This window comes from Lithobates pipiens, unplaced genomic scaffold, assembly GCF_037356315.1.
Source record: "Lithobates pipiens isolate NorthernLeopardFrog02 unplaced genomic scaffold, aLitPip1_a1.2 Scaffold_28, whole genome shotgun sequence".
Taxonomy (NCBI): domain Eukaryota; kingdom Metazoa; phylum Chordata; class Amphibia; order Anura; family Ranidae; genus Lithobates; species Lithobates pipiens.
Genome location: NW_027507789.1, coordinates 81608126 through 81622035, shown reverse-complemented (window position 1 = coordinate 81622035; position 13910 = coordinate 81608126). Strand labels below are relative to the sequence as shown.

The 13910-nt window shown below is 46.8% G+C and overlaps 3 pseudogenes; all 3 read left to right on the top strand.

Annotated features, from left to right (window-relative positions):
* The first annotated feature begins 198 nt into the window (after positions 1-198).
* Positions 199-317, top strand: LOC143937687 (5S ribosomal RNA; annotated as a pseudogene).
* Positions 318-4247: 3930 nt separating this feature from the next.
* Positions 4248-4366, top strand: LOC143936863 (5S ribosomal RNA; annotated as a pseudogene).
* A 95-nt stretch (positions 4367-4461) lies between these two features.
* LOC143937049 (5S ribosomal RNA) lies at positions 4462-4581 on the top strand (annotated as a pseudogene).
* The last annotated feature ends 9329 nt before the right edge of the window (positions 4582-13910 follow it).

Here is a 13910-nt window from a genome sequence, read left to right as displayed (position 1 = left end):
GGATGGGAGACTGCCTGGGAAGACCAGGTGCCATAGAAGGATCTGGTCTGGTTAGTGTCTTGATTGGGAGATCGCCTGGGAATACTGGATGCCGTAGGCTTCTTTTTATGTTGTTGGCTTTGACCTGTTTTTTTTAGCTTGTTTCCCAAAGTGCCATCTTGGCCTTTGTCAAGAGGCTTCAGAGTGCCCAAAGAGAGTGCCTACGGCCAAATCACCCTGAAAGAGCCCAATCTCATCTGATCTCGGAGGCTAAGCAGCAATGGGCCTGGTTAGTACCTGGATGGGAGACAGCTTGGGAATACCAGGTGCCGTAGGCTTCTCATTATGTTGTCGGCGTTGACCTGTTTTATTTTCCCTTGTTTCCCAAGGTGACCATCTTGGCATGTGTCAAGAGGGTTGAGAGTGCACAAAGAAATTGCCTATGAGCACAACACCCTGAAAGCGCCCAATCTCGTTTGGTCTCAGAAGCTAAGCAGGGTTGGGCCTGGTTTGTACCTGGATGGGAGACCGCCTGGGTTTTCCAGATGCCGCAGGCTTATTTTTATGTTGTTGGTATTGACCTGTTTTTTTCGCTTGTTTCCCAAAGTGATCATCTTGGCATTTGTCAAGAGGGTTGAGAGTGCCTAAAGAGATCGCTTACAGCCGCATCACCCTGAAAGCACCCTATCTCTTCTGATCTCAGAGGCTAAGAAGGGTTGGGCCTAGTTAGTACTTGAATGGGAGACGGCACTAGGTGCCGTAGTCTTCTTTTTATGTTGTTGGCGTTGACCTGTTTTTTTTCGCTTGTTTCCCAGGGTGACTATCTTGGCATTTTTCAAGAGGGATGAGAGTGCTCAAAGAGATTGCCTATGGGCACATCACCCTGAAAGTGCCCAATCTCCGCTGATCTCAGAGGCTAGAAAGGGTCGCGCCTTGTTAATACCTGGATGGGAGACCGTCTGGAAATACTAGGCTTCTTTTTATGTTGTTGGCGTTGACTTGTTTTTTTTTGTTTGTTTCCCAAGGTGACCATCTTGGCGTTTGTCAAGAGGGTTGAGCGTGCCTGAAAAAATCTACTATGGCTGCATCATCCTGAAAGAGCCAAACCTCATTTGATCTCAGAGGCTAAGCAGGGTTGGGACCTGGTTAGTACCTGGATGGGAGAACGCCTGGGATTTCTCGATGCCATAGGCTTTTTTTAAGTTGTTGGCATTGACTTATTTTTTTTTTTTTTGTTTTATTCTTTTATTAAGTATAAGTAGAACAACATAAATATAACAGTCAACCATACAGCATGACCCAGGGTCACAATTACATGGTAACAAAAAATAGGCAGCCAAATAACTCTGGGTTCTCAGAGGGGAGTCCTAGAGTTTCATGCAGAAATGAGAGAAACCCCACCTCGGACATGTAGTACAGTATAACTAATGCAGCCCTGTTCGGACAAATGTAATCATGGAGAGCAACTGGGACCACAGCGAGCCAGCTTATCATGACCTATGTGAACCAGAGTAAAATATGAGCCGGTCGTGTCCAGAACCCTGGGGCTCTTCTGGGTCCCAAAGGCTAGTAAGGAGACAAGGCATAGTCAAAAGGGAGGACGGGGGAAGAAGAGAGTGCAAAGACGGAGAGAGAGGAGGGGGGGGGATGGCGGCGGGGAAAAATAGAAAAATAAAGACGAAAAGGGAGGGGGGGGGGATGCCACCGAGGGCAGACATGGCCTACGTAGGTAAACGTTAGATGTTCAGTCTTTTTCTGGGACAGGGGCGCTGCTCACCTCCCGAATGTAGTCTCAAGTACCAGAAAAATACCTCCAGGGCCTCCATGTAACACTAAATGCCTCTTCAGTGTTGTGAAGGGTGGCGGTCAATTCTTCCATCCGGAGAATATGATTGACTTTGGAATACCACAGCACTTTGGATGGGGGGCTGAGGCTGCCTCCACAGTGTGGGAATGCAGGCCCGGGCGGCGTTCAGGAGTTGCATCGGGAGGGTTTTTTTGTATTTTCGAACAGGCTGTTCGGTCAAGTGTAGAAGGCACGCTGCTGGGTTGTCTGCGATATCTACATTTCTGAGAGTTTTTATCGTCTCGGTCACCTCCACCCAAAAGTTCCTCAAGGCCAGGCATGCCCAGAAAATGTGTCCCATGGTCCCCGTATCTGAATTGCACCTCCAACAAACATCCGGGATCGATCTATTCATTTTATTCAGAAGGTATGGGACTCTATACCAGCGTGAGACTATCTTGTATCCTGATTCTTGATATTGGTTTGCGATGGAAGCTTTATGTACTAATGTCAGGATCTTGCCTATCTGTTGTGGGGTAAATGTGATGCCAAAGTCCCTCTCCCATTTGTGGATAAATGGTGGGGTCGACTCCTCCTCCTGACTACTTAATAGGTTGTACAGGAGGGAGAGGGTGTGTCGCACAGGTTCCTTTTTGTGACAGATGGATTCATAGGGTGTCAGGTCTCTAGGAGTGTAGGGGGCCCTTTGTATGGCCAGAAGAAAGTGATGAAGTTGATAAGCACTAAACAAGTCAAGCGGAGGGTCAGAAAGCTTGGCGACAGTTTGCGTGGTCGGGAGCCCTCCCGAGGGCCACACCTCTCCCAGACGCTGTTTCCCCACCACTGTCAACTGTCGCAGTTTCTTGTTGGTAAATCCCGGTGGGAAGTCTGGATTACCTATAACCGGAGTCATTGGTGACGGCAGGGGAGCAATGTGTGTGCAGCAGAACAACCTCCGCACAACAGCCAACGTAGCTCCCACTACGGCGTGATCTCTGAGGTCTTTTGGTAGGGAGGACAGGAGCCACGGGGAGGTCAATAGGGGAATGGATCCATCCTCAATCTCCATCTCCACCCACTGCTTGTGTGGGCCATTACAATGCCAATCAACGACTCTCGCTAGCAGAGTCACTCTGTAGTATTGTCTCAGATCTGGGAGACCCAGACCCCCCTTGTCCTTTGGTCTGGCAAGCAATTGCAAACGGGCTCTGGGCGGTTTGCGCGGCCAAATAAAGTCCCGGAGCAGCACCTGCAGTTGTCTGAAAAAAATTGGGGGTAACCGGATCGGTAATGTCTGGAACAAGTATAAAATCCGCGGGAGGGCCGTCATTTTGAATGCATTACAGCGCCTGAACCAGGTCAGTGTTAAAGCATGCCAGTTTCCCAAATCAGATTTCAGTCTATTCAGGAGAGGGACAAAATTAAGCGGGGTACAATTGCGCCAAATCCGCTGCGATGTCAACGCCCAGGTAACGTATAGATTTTTCAGCTCAGTAGAATGGAAAAGCGGAGCGTAGCCTCTTGGCCTCACCATCCGGGACCGATATATTCAATACAGCCAAAGGTGCAATTGATTTTATAGTTTGATAGGCTGCCGTATCGCCGGAGAGCCGCGAGTATATTGGGAAGCGAAATGTGTGGATTGGAGACAAAAGAAATTAGATCGTTAGCGTACGCCGCAATTTTGTGGTGTGCCGAGGGTTTGGATATGCCAGTAATATTCGGGTCATTCCGAACGTGACACATAAGTGGTTCCAGTGTCAGAATAAAAATTAGGGGAGACAGAGGGCACCCCTGCCTCATCCCATTAGTGATGGGGAAAGAGTCCGAGCACTCTGAAAGCACCCAATCTCGTCTGATCTTGGAGGCTAAGAAGAGTCAGGCCTGGTTAGTACCTGGATGGGAGACCACCTGGGAATACCAGTTATTGTAGGCTTCTTTTTATGTTGTTGGCCTTGATTCGTTTTTTTTTTTTTTTTCACTTGTTTCCCAAGGTGACCATCTTGGCATTTGTCAAGAGGGTTGAGAGTGCCCAAAGAGTTCGCTTACAGCAGCATCACCCTGAAAGAGCCCTATCTCTTCTCATCTCTGAGGCTAAGAAGGGTTGGGCCTAGTTAGTCCCTGGATGGGAGATGGCTTTGGAATACCAGGTGCCGTAGTCTTCTTTTTATGTTGTTGACATTGACCTGTTTTTTTTTCGCTTGTTTCCCAAGGTGACTATCTTGGCATTTGTCAAGAGGGTTGAGAGTGCCCAAAGAGATTGCCTATGGGCACATAAGCCTGAAAGCGCCCGATCTCCTCTGATCTCAGAGGCTAAACAGGGTCGGGCCTTGCTAGTACCTGGATTGGAGACCACCTGGGAATACTAGGTGCTGGAGGCTTATTTTTATGTTGTTGGCGTTGACTTGTTTTTTTGTTTTTTTGTTTACCAAGGTGACCATCTTGGTGTCTGTCAAGAGGGTTGAGAGTGCTTGAAGAGCTCGCCTATGGCCACATAACCCTGAAAGCACCAGATCTCGTCTGTTCTCAGAGACTAAACAGGGTCGGGCCTTGTTAATACCTGGATGGGAGACCACCTGGGAATACTAGGTGCTGTAGACTTCTTCTCATGTTGTTGGCGTTGACTTGATTTTTTTGTTTGTTTCCCAAGGTGACCATATTGGCGTTAGTCAAGGTTGAGAGTGCCTGAAGAAATCTCCTACGGCCACACCACCCTGAAAGAGCCCAATCTTATCTGATCTCAGAGGCTAAGCAGGGTTGGGACCAGTTTAGTACCTGGATGGGAGACCGCCTGGGATTTCCAGATGCCGTAGGCTTCTTTTTATGTTGTGGCCATTGACCTATTTTTTTCCGCTTGTTTCCAAGGTGACCATCTTGGTGTTTGTCAAGAGAGTTGAGAGTGCCTGAAGATATTGGCTACGGCCACATCACACTGAATCTGTTCCATCTCATCTGATCTTGGAGGCTAAGCAGGGTCTGGCCTGGTTAATGCCTGGATGGGAGACCGCCTGGGAATACCAGGTGTCGTAGGCTTCTTTTTTTTTCAAATATAATTTTTTCTCCAAATAGGGGAAGACGGTCCCCCAAGTACATAATGCAACAGAGAAATACAGAGCAAAAAGCAGCTGAACAATACTTGATACAGGTATATTCGCAACTGTGAGTCTGCCTTCCATCAATCACAATGATTCGAGGCACGGATAAAGTACTGTACCAAGATCCAGGGTCACACAAACCCCAGGTCCCTCCGGCATAATCCATCCAGAGGGGGGTGTGGGGCCGTCATTCCCAATTTTCCACTCTTTCCAAAAGAGAGAGGGGGTGGAGGGGGTGAGAGATAGGGGAGGAAGGCCGAAAAGAGAAGGGTTGAAAGATCAGAAAAGGAGAAGAGGGGACGAGACACGATGGCAGCCACTGTCCAAGGGGCCAGTCAAGGAAAGCTCAGAGCACTAAGGCGATAGCAGGCGACATCCTTCTAGCGAGAATATAAAGGTATTCCAGATGTCTCAGGTTTGTTTAAAAAATTCTTGTTTACCTTGTGATGTGAGGATCAAGTCCTCCATTTTTTTTAATGTCCTCTATTTTCCTAAGCCAGTGAGTAATGAAAGGGGGGGAACATTTTTTCCAATAGAGAGGGATGCAGGATTTCGCCGCATTAATCACATGCCGTAAAATAGATTTTTTTGTACTTCTTAATGGGAATCTGTGAATGGTACAAGAGAAAGAATGCAGCCTCTTCCTGGATGGAGAAGTCTGTGAATTTTTGTGTCATGCATCGGATCTCTGTCCAGAAGTCCACCAAGCTGAGGCAGGACCAAAAAATGTGCAGCAACGTGCCCTCTTCTTCTCCACACCTCCAGCATATGTTCGAGGAAGAGGGGAAACATTTCTGCAGCTTTGATGGTGTCAAATACCACCTGGTGAGAAGTTTAAAATTCGTCTCCTGTATCTTCGTGCACAGCGACATTTTGAGAGCCAAAGTGATAATGCGTTGTCTCTGTGCTGGGGAAAATTAGCAATTAAGGTCCTTTTCCCAGTTGGCCAGACAGGTTAAGTGTGGGTAATCTGTTTGAGAGAGAATGTGGGCCAAAGGGCCTTCGCTCCTGCATAGAGTCTCAAACTCCGTCTGAGGGCGGGCGAACGTTTGAGGATTGGGGATGGAATGGAGAAAATGATGTCGTTGCGCCGCTCTCCAAAAAGGCAGTTGGAAAAGCCCTGTCGGATCTGTTAGGGTTGAGAAAGAAGGCCATTTTCCATCAATGACGAATTTAGACGCATTGTCTAGGTTGGAATTTCTAAGTGGGTCCCCAGTTCAAAGGTTGGATGGCCACGTATAGGGAATAGGGGGGAAGTCAAAGACGTGAGTGTGTTTTGGGTAGCAATCAGGTGACTGACTTTCAACTAAGCCCCTATAGTGGGATGTGACATAAATTCTGTGGGTAAATACTTATAGCACCACATGGCGCTTCTTAGCGGGATTCGGGAGTGAGCTTAGAAAATTTGTTTCGATTCCAGTCCAATACACGCCCCAGATGGGAGGCCAGGTAGTAGCGTCGCAAGTTAGGGAGAACCAACCCTCCCTGTTGTTTAGACAATGTCAGCTGTGACCGCTTAAGTCTGGGATTTTTGTGGGCCCAGTTAAATTGAGTGAGCAAGGATTGAGCTTGCTTAAAAAACAGGACTGGAATCTGGATCGGGAGAGCTTGGAAAAGATAAGTAAATTTAGGGAGTATGTTCATTTTAATGAGATTTCATCTGCTGAACCAGGAATGGAGGCCAGAATGCCACCCGTGAAGCAAACTGCGGATCTTAGTGACAAGGGGTGGGGGGAAGTTCAACATAAACGTACGCGCGATGTCCGGTGGAATGTAAGTACGTGAGTATATCTTACTTATCCATGCCAGCATCCGTTCACTCAGACCTATATGGCGAAGGACCGAGAACATTAATGTCCATTTGACCCGATCAAAAGCCTTCTCGGCATCAGTACTCATGAAAAGACAAGGGGTCCCAGATGACTTTGCTTTACGGATCAGGGTAAGCACCTTAGTGGTGTTGTCCCTATCTTCCCTGGTGGGAATAAAACCTAACTGGTCAATATCAGTACTCATGAAAAGACAAGGGGTCCCAGATGACTTTGCTTTACGGATCAGGGTAAGCACCTTAGTGGTGTTGTCCCTATCTTCCCTGGTGGGAATAAAACCTAACTGGTCAATATGTATAAGGGACTACAAGTGATGTGCCAATCACGTGGCGAGGAGTTAGAGAATAGTTTTAGGACCGAATTTTGGAGGGAAATGGGTCTGTAGCTCCCACATAGGCCTGGGTCTTTGCCCTCCTTAGGTATCAACGAGATGTGGGCTCTAAGGGTATCCTCAGGAAAATCCCCATTCGAGCTCAGAGTATTAAATAAATTCACCAAGCGCGGGCCGAGAATAGGGAGGAAGGTCTTAAAGTATTGTGCGGTATATCCGTCAGGGCCCGGAGCCTTACCCACCTTCGGAGGTCCCACGGCCGTCTGGACTTCTTCCAGTGTGATCGGGTCCTCCAAGTACTCCCGTGATTCCGATGAGAGGGTTGGTAGACCAGAACCGGTTACATATCTGTCTATATTGTCCTGTCCAGACCCTGAATCGGGCAGGTTGTAGAAAACAGAGTAACATTTTTCAAAGACTTCGACTATTTGGGTTGGGGTAGAGCCCTCTGGCCATTCTCATCTATCAACTGTGGTATGTAAGAGCCAGATTTCAACTCCTTTACCGACCTGGCTAAGATTTTTCTGCATTTGTCCTCTGACTCCTACGTCAGTTTACGACAAAACTGGAGTGCCGCTTTCGCTTTATAATGGAGTAGGACAGCAATATGGGTATGGAGTGTCCCCAATTCAATCTCTAAGGTCCGTAAGGGGGTATGTTTATGTTTCGCTTCCACAGAGGCAAGTTCACGAAACAGATTAGCAAGCTGTTCCTTCCGTGTTCGTTTGATGCGCGCCCCGTGCCTGATAAGTACCCTGCGGAGTACTGACTTGTGAGCCTCCCAAATTATCCCCGGATCACAGTCCTGCTTTAGTTTTCTTGGAAATAAAGGTCCAATTCCCTGGTCACATCTGCTAAAACTTCCGGTATCTGGAGCAGGCTCTCATTAAGGTGCCAGAATAGAGACCTAGGTGAGGGGTAGGGAGCGAGGAGCAAGAGGCAGAAGTGTCAACCGATGGCGAAAGGGGACATTAAAGTCCCCACCTAATATCAATTGGCCCTCCCGAAAGTCACATAATCTGTGCAGGGTAGTTCTGAGGAACGTGTCTTGGTGATCATTGGGAGCGTACACAGTGGCAAATGTAAAAAGGCGCTCTCCAATGTGGCCCCTAAGAAAAAGATATTGGCCCCCAGGGTCCACCAGAGAAACCTGGAGAACCCAGGGGAGCCTGCTAGAGATCAGAATGGAGAGGAGGGGTTAGTAGAGTGGTAGACCTTAGGGAAGGATCTCGACCATAGAAAGGGGAGGCTAGTATTTTTAAAATGTGTTTCTTGTATAAAGGCCACATCAGTACAGGATGTGTTCAGTTCTCAAAGGAGGATCCACCATTTTTCAGGGGAGTTCAGTCCCTTAACGTTTAGAGAGGTGACCTTGACTGAGTCTGCCATCGCTCCTCGGGGAGGGGGAGGGGGACATCAGAGAAAAGCAAAGAAAGTTGAACCAAGGTAGGTTTTGGGTAGGTAATGCATGGCGGGAACTAAGGGGGAGAAAGGAAGGGCAAATGGAAGGAAAGGTAAAGGGAAAAAGAGGCCGGGCACCTCAACCCCAGGGGGAGAGGGAAATTAAGGGTTGTCCGCACTCAACAGTACAGGAAGGGTATACTAAAACAGCACAATTATGCTATAGCGCTTACCAGATGTACACTGGGTTTAACGCGCTGTCCTACTTGGGTAATTGGGTAGAGAGGTTGGAGAGGGAGCCCCCGAATCCTAGTCCCCCCAGCCCCGGCAGTGGTAAATGTCACGTCTGATACCGGTATGCAAATAAAAGACAATCAGTAACATCAAAGAAACAAAAAACAATAGTATAACCAAAACAGAGGTAGAGCATATAACTGTTAGCACTGAGGGGTCTCCTCGGCTCGCCCTAAACGTAGGCATGCACGAGGGAGCCCGTCACAACAGAAAAGGCATCACAGAATGGGATCCACCACCCCCCGTCCCATACCCCTAAAGTACATGCAGTCCCCGAACAAATGCATTTCTCCCTTTGGCAGATTGTCCTCTCCTTACCCCCTCTCCCCTGTCAACGCCCCGGGGGGAAAAGGGGCAGGAAGGGGGGAAAGGGGGAGTGGAAGGGGGGAAAGGGGGAGGGAAAGGAGGGAAGGGAAGGGGGGGAAGGGAGGGGGGAAAAAGGGGAGAGGGGACAAACATGCGGACATGTCAAGTCCTTTAGCGCACTCCCACCAGCAAACACCCGGACCCCATAAATTTCAACTCCTCCCCTCCATGGTCACCACATCAAGATGAAAGAGGAGCAGCCCTGATCGGTGCATGGAAAATCCGGCAGGCAAGGGGCTGGGGCCACCATCCCTCCATCCAACGGGAGACCGGTGTCAGACACAGTGAGGGGTAAAGCCTCCAAGGGGGACCGGTGTCAGACAGGAGGATAGCGGTGTCTTGTACAAGTTGGTTAATTAGACAAGTCATCCAGCGGGAGCAGTCCTGGGGCCCGCCAATTAGTGTCTCTCCTGCATCGCCATCGGGGGCTGTGTAAAGCATCCAGAGGGAGGCTGGGACCGCCCAAACAGTAAGGGGTAAATCCTCCAGGGGGGTCCAGAGTCACCCTGGAGGGAAGCAGTGTCTCGTACCAATAGGCTCAATAAATAAGTCATCCAGGGTCCCCGAAAGCTGCAGAAGGCAATGTCGGCAAAGAGTAGATGGGAGCCAGAGGGGGGGACGAGGGGTGCAACCAGGGGGAGGGGACACATATGCGGGAATGTCAAGCCCTTCCAGTACAGCGCATTAGGTATCACTCAGACCCCCCAAAGTGCAAATCCCCCATCTAAGGTCAAGACTCCAGAAGGGAAGATGAGCCGCCCTGGTCTGTACATGAAAGAACCTGCTGCCAAGGGGTTGGGGCCATCATCCCTTCCTCCAATGGGAGATGCCACCGGCATGACAGCCCCGTGTCCTGTCAAGTGGTGCCCCTCTGACAATGTCGTTGTGGTATATGTGGAGCATCCAGGGAGAGGCAGGGACCACCCAAACAGTGAGGGGTAAAGCCTCCAAGGGGGACCGGTGTCAGACAGGAGGATAGCGGTGTCTTGTACAAGTTGGTTAATTAGACAAGTCATCCAGTGTGTTTCTGTGAGCAGCGGAAAGAAAGGTCGGTAAGGATTATGAATGGGTGGGGGCCAGGGAGTGCATAAAACTGCCACCAGATGACCGGGGCAGAGAGGGCAAGGGGATGAAAGTCATATCTGGTAGGTGGGGGCGGGGGTGAGGAGTGTCCCTCATATTACTCACGTTGGCCATACCTCAAAGCTGAGCGCTCTGCATACCCAGGACGTTCTTCTGTATAATCTAGCCTATCTGTACACATTAGTCGGTCCTCTGTATACACTAGTCTGTCATATATACACTAGTGTATATAGATAGGCTAGATTATACAGAAGAACGTCCTGGGTATGCAGAGATGGAGGCTAGGGTATACAGAGAGAGAGGCTAGAGTATGCATACTTGCTAGTGTATACAGACGGACTAGTGTATACAGAAGACCGGCTAGTTTATATAGGGAGGCTAATGTGTGCAAAAGACAGGCTAGTGTATACAAATAGGCTAGATTATAGAGAAGAACATCTTGGGTATGCAGAGAGAGCGGCTGGGTTACACAGAGAGGCTGCTGTATGCAGACTTGCTAGTGTATACAGACGGACTAGTGTATACAGAGAGGCTTGGGTATACAGAGAGCTAATGTATAAAGAGCAGCTAGTGTATACAAAAGACATCCAAGGGTATACAGAGAGACTCGTGTATGCAGAAGACCGGCTAGTTTATACAGAGAGGCTAAAGTGTACAAAACACAGGCTAGATTATACAGAAGAACGTCCTGGGTATGCAGAGATGGAGGCTAGGGTATACAGAGAGAGAGTGAGGCTGGGTTACACAGAGAGGCAGGAGTATGCAGACTTGCTAGGGTATACAGAGAGCGAGGCTAGAGTATGCATACTTGCTAGTGTATACAGGTGGACTAGTGTATACAGAAGACCGGTTAGTTTATACAGAGAGGCAAATGTGTACAAAAGACAGGCTAGTGTATACAAATAGGCTAGATTATAGAGAAGAACGTCCTGGGTATGCAGAGATGGATGGCTAGTGTATACAGATAGGCTAGATTATACAGATAGGCTAGATTATACAGAAGAACGTCCTGGGTATGCAGAGATGGAGGCTAAGGTATACAGAGAGAGAGGCTAGAGTACGCATACTTGCTAGTGTATACAGATGGACTAGTGTATACAGAGGACCGGCTAGTTTATACAGAGAGGCTAATGTGTACAAAAGACAGGCTAGTGTATACAAATAGGCTATATTATAGAGAAGAACGTCCTGGGTATGCAGAGAGAGAAGTTGGGTTACAAAGAGAGGCTAGTGTATGCAGACTTGCTAGTGTATACCGGTGGACTAGTGTATACAGAGAGGCTTGGGTATACAGAGAGCTAATGTATAAAGAGATGCTAGTGTATACCGACGGACTAGTGTATACAGAGGACCGGCTAGTTTATACAGAGAGGTTGATGTGTAAAAAAGACAGGATAGTTTATACAGATAGGCTAGATTATACAGAAGAACGTCCTGGGTATGCAGAGATGGAGGCTAGGGTATACAGAGAGGGAGAGCGAGGCTGGGTTACACAGAGAGGCAGGAGTATGCAGACTTGCTAGTGTATACTGATGGACTAGTGTATACAGTAGACCGGGCTAGTTTACACAGAGAGGCTAATGTGTACAAAAGACAGGCTAGTGTATACAGATAGGCTAGATTATACAGAAGAACGTCCTGGGTATGCAGAGATGGAGGCTAGGGTATACAGAGAGAGAGGCTAGAGTATGCATACTTGCTAGTGTATACAGGCGGACTAGTGTATACAGAAGACCGGTTAGTTTATACAGAGAGGCTAATGTCTACAGAAGACCGGCTAGTGTATACACATAGGCTAGATTATAGAGAAGAACGTCCTGGGTATGCAGAGATGGAGGCTAAGGTATACAGAGAGAGAAGTTGAGTTACAAAGAGAGGCTAGTGTATGCAGACTTGCTAATGTATACCGGTGGACTAGTGTATACAGAGAGGCTTGGGTATACAGAGAGCTCATGTATAAAGAGATGCTAGTGTATACAAAAGACAACCAAGAGTAGACAGTGAGGCTCGTGTATACAGAAGACCGGCTACAGAGAAGCTAATTTGTGCAAAAGACAGGCTAGTGTATACAGATAGGCTAGATTATACAGAGGAAGGTCCTGGGTATGCAGAGATGTAGGCTAGGGAATCCAGAGAGAGACTGTGTTACACAGAGAGGCTAGAGTATGCAGAAGACCGGCTATTTTTTTTTACAGATAGGCTTGTGTATACAGAAGACAGTCTGGGGAATTCAGTGAGGCTAGTGTATGCAGAGAGGCTGGGACACCGAGACTATTGTAAAAAGAAGGCAGGCTAGTGTATATAGATTACGGGCACCTGTATACAGAAGACAGAGAGGCTAGTCTATATTGAGTGGCTGGTGTACACAGAGAGATTAATGTATACAGAAAAGCTAGCGTGTAAAGAAGACAGGACTTTATTTTTTGCTAATGCAACTACTTTTGAAACATATAAAGTGCTTTTTTCATATTTTGGTGCTGTTAAAAAGTGGTGTGTTGTCAGTGGTGATATCAATGTGACAGTTAATGTGGAGAACTACAACTATTCAAAATAGAGCAAAAGAGTGCTAAGTTTATTTTGTTAAGTCATTGACTGATAGACGTTAAGTAATTGGCCGTTATTGGTTTGGCAGTACATGGTTTATTTTGATGTAAGATAGTTTTATTCTCTACTTATAGCCGAGTTTTAGACGACTTTATTATTAGCATTATTCGCATTATTCATATATATTATGCAGAGTGTAAGTATTGCAGTGAGACGATATTGCTTTTAAAAGATTTGTATTATTATACATAGCATTGTTAGCAGACCAATAGGACAATTTACATGGCTTAATATTGCAGAGCGTAATTTATCAGGAAAGAGATCCAAAGCGTTAGTTGCAGTAGCTTCATAAAACTGAGATATCGTTGCATTACTCTAAATTTAAAAGTTGTTCCGGTAGCACTGAAAAGACGATATTAGATGAGTGATCTACACATTTCGTTTACTATTTCACTATACCGGCTAAATGTTAATATGTTAATATGTGCTGCGTGTAAGGTAGAAATTAGATGGTTTAGTGTGAGCTGGTTTACCAGGATTTAGAGATAGTAATCTGTTTATACTAGTAATAAATATAGCAAAATAACTATAACGGGTTTAAGTGGAAATACACGAAATAACAGCAACAACGTGTGTAGGTTTTTATCAATCAAGTTAATTACGTGTCAGCAGCAAAATATTCTGCAATAGCAGAGATTAAGTATTGCAGTCGAAATGAGATCGGAAGCGTTAGTTGCAGTAGCTCCAAAATGACTGAGAAATCATTTCATTACTCTAAATTTAAAAGTTATCCCGGTAGCACTGAGTGGACTGATATTAGATGAGTGATCGTTCTAGTACAAATTCAGTTTCCTATAGCAGAGAGATACCAGTTACTGTGAGACGAGTAATTAAACTGTTCACGGTAGCATTGCATTACTCTTAACATGTGCAGCGTGTAAAGAAGCAATAAGATGGTTTTGTATTATCCTAAAATTAGCAGTATACGTAATAAAGGTGAGTAGGTAACCTGGATTTAGACATAGCAAACTCTATAATCTAATTTAGCAAAATTAGAAAGGATAATATTGAGACAGTATATACAGGTAGAGTTTAAGTGGAAATACACAAAATATCTAGCTTACCTTTACATTGTTCAATAGAGCGTTGCAAATTAATACCAAGGCAAAATGTCGGAATAGCAATTAGATGAGATGATTGCT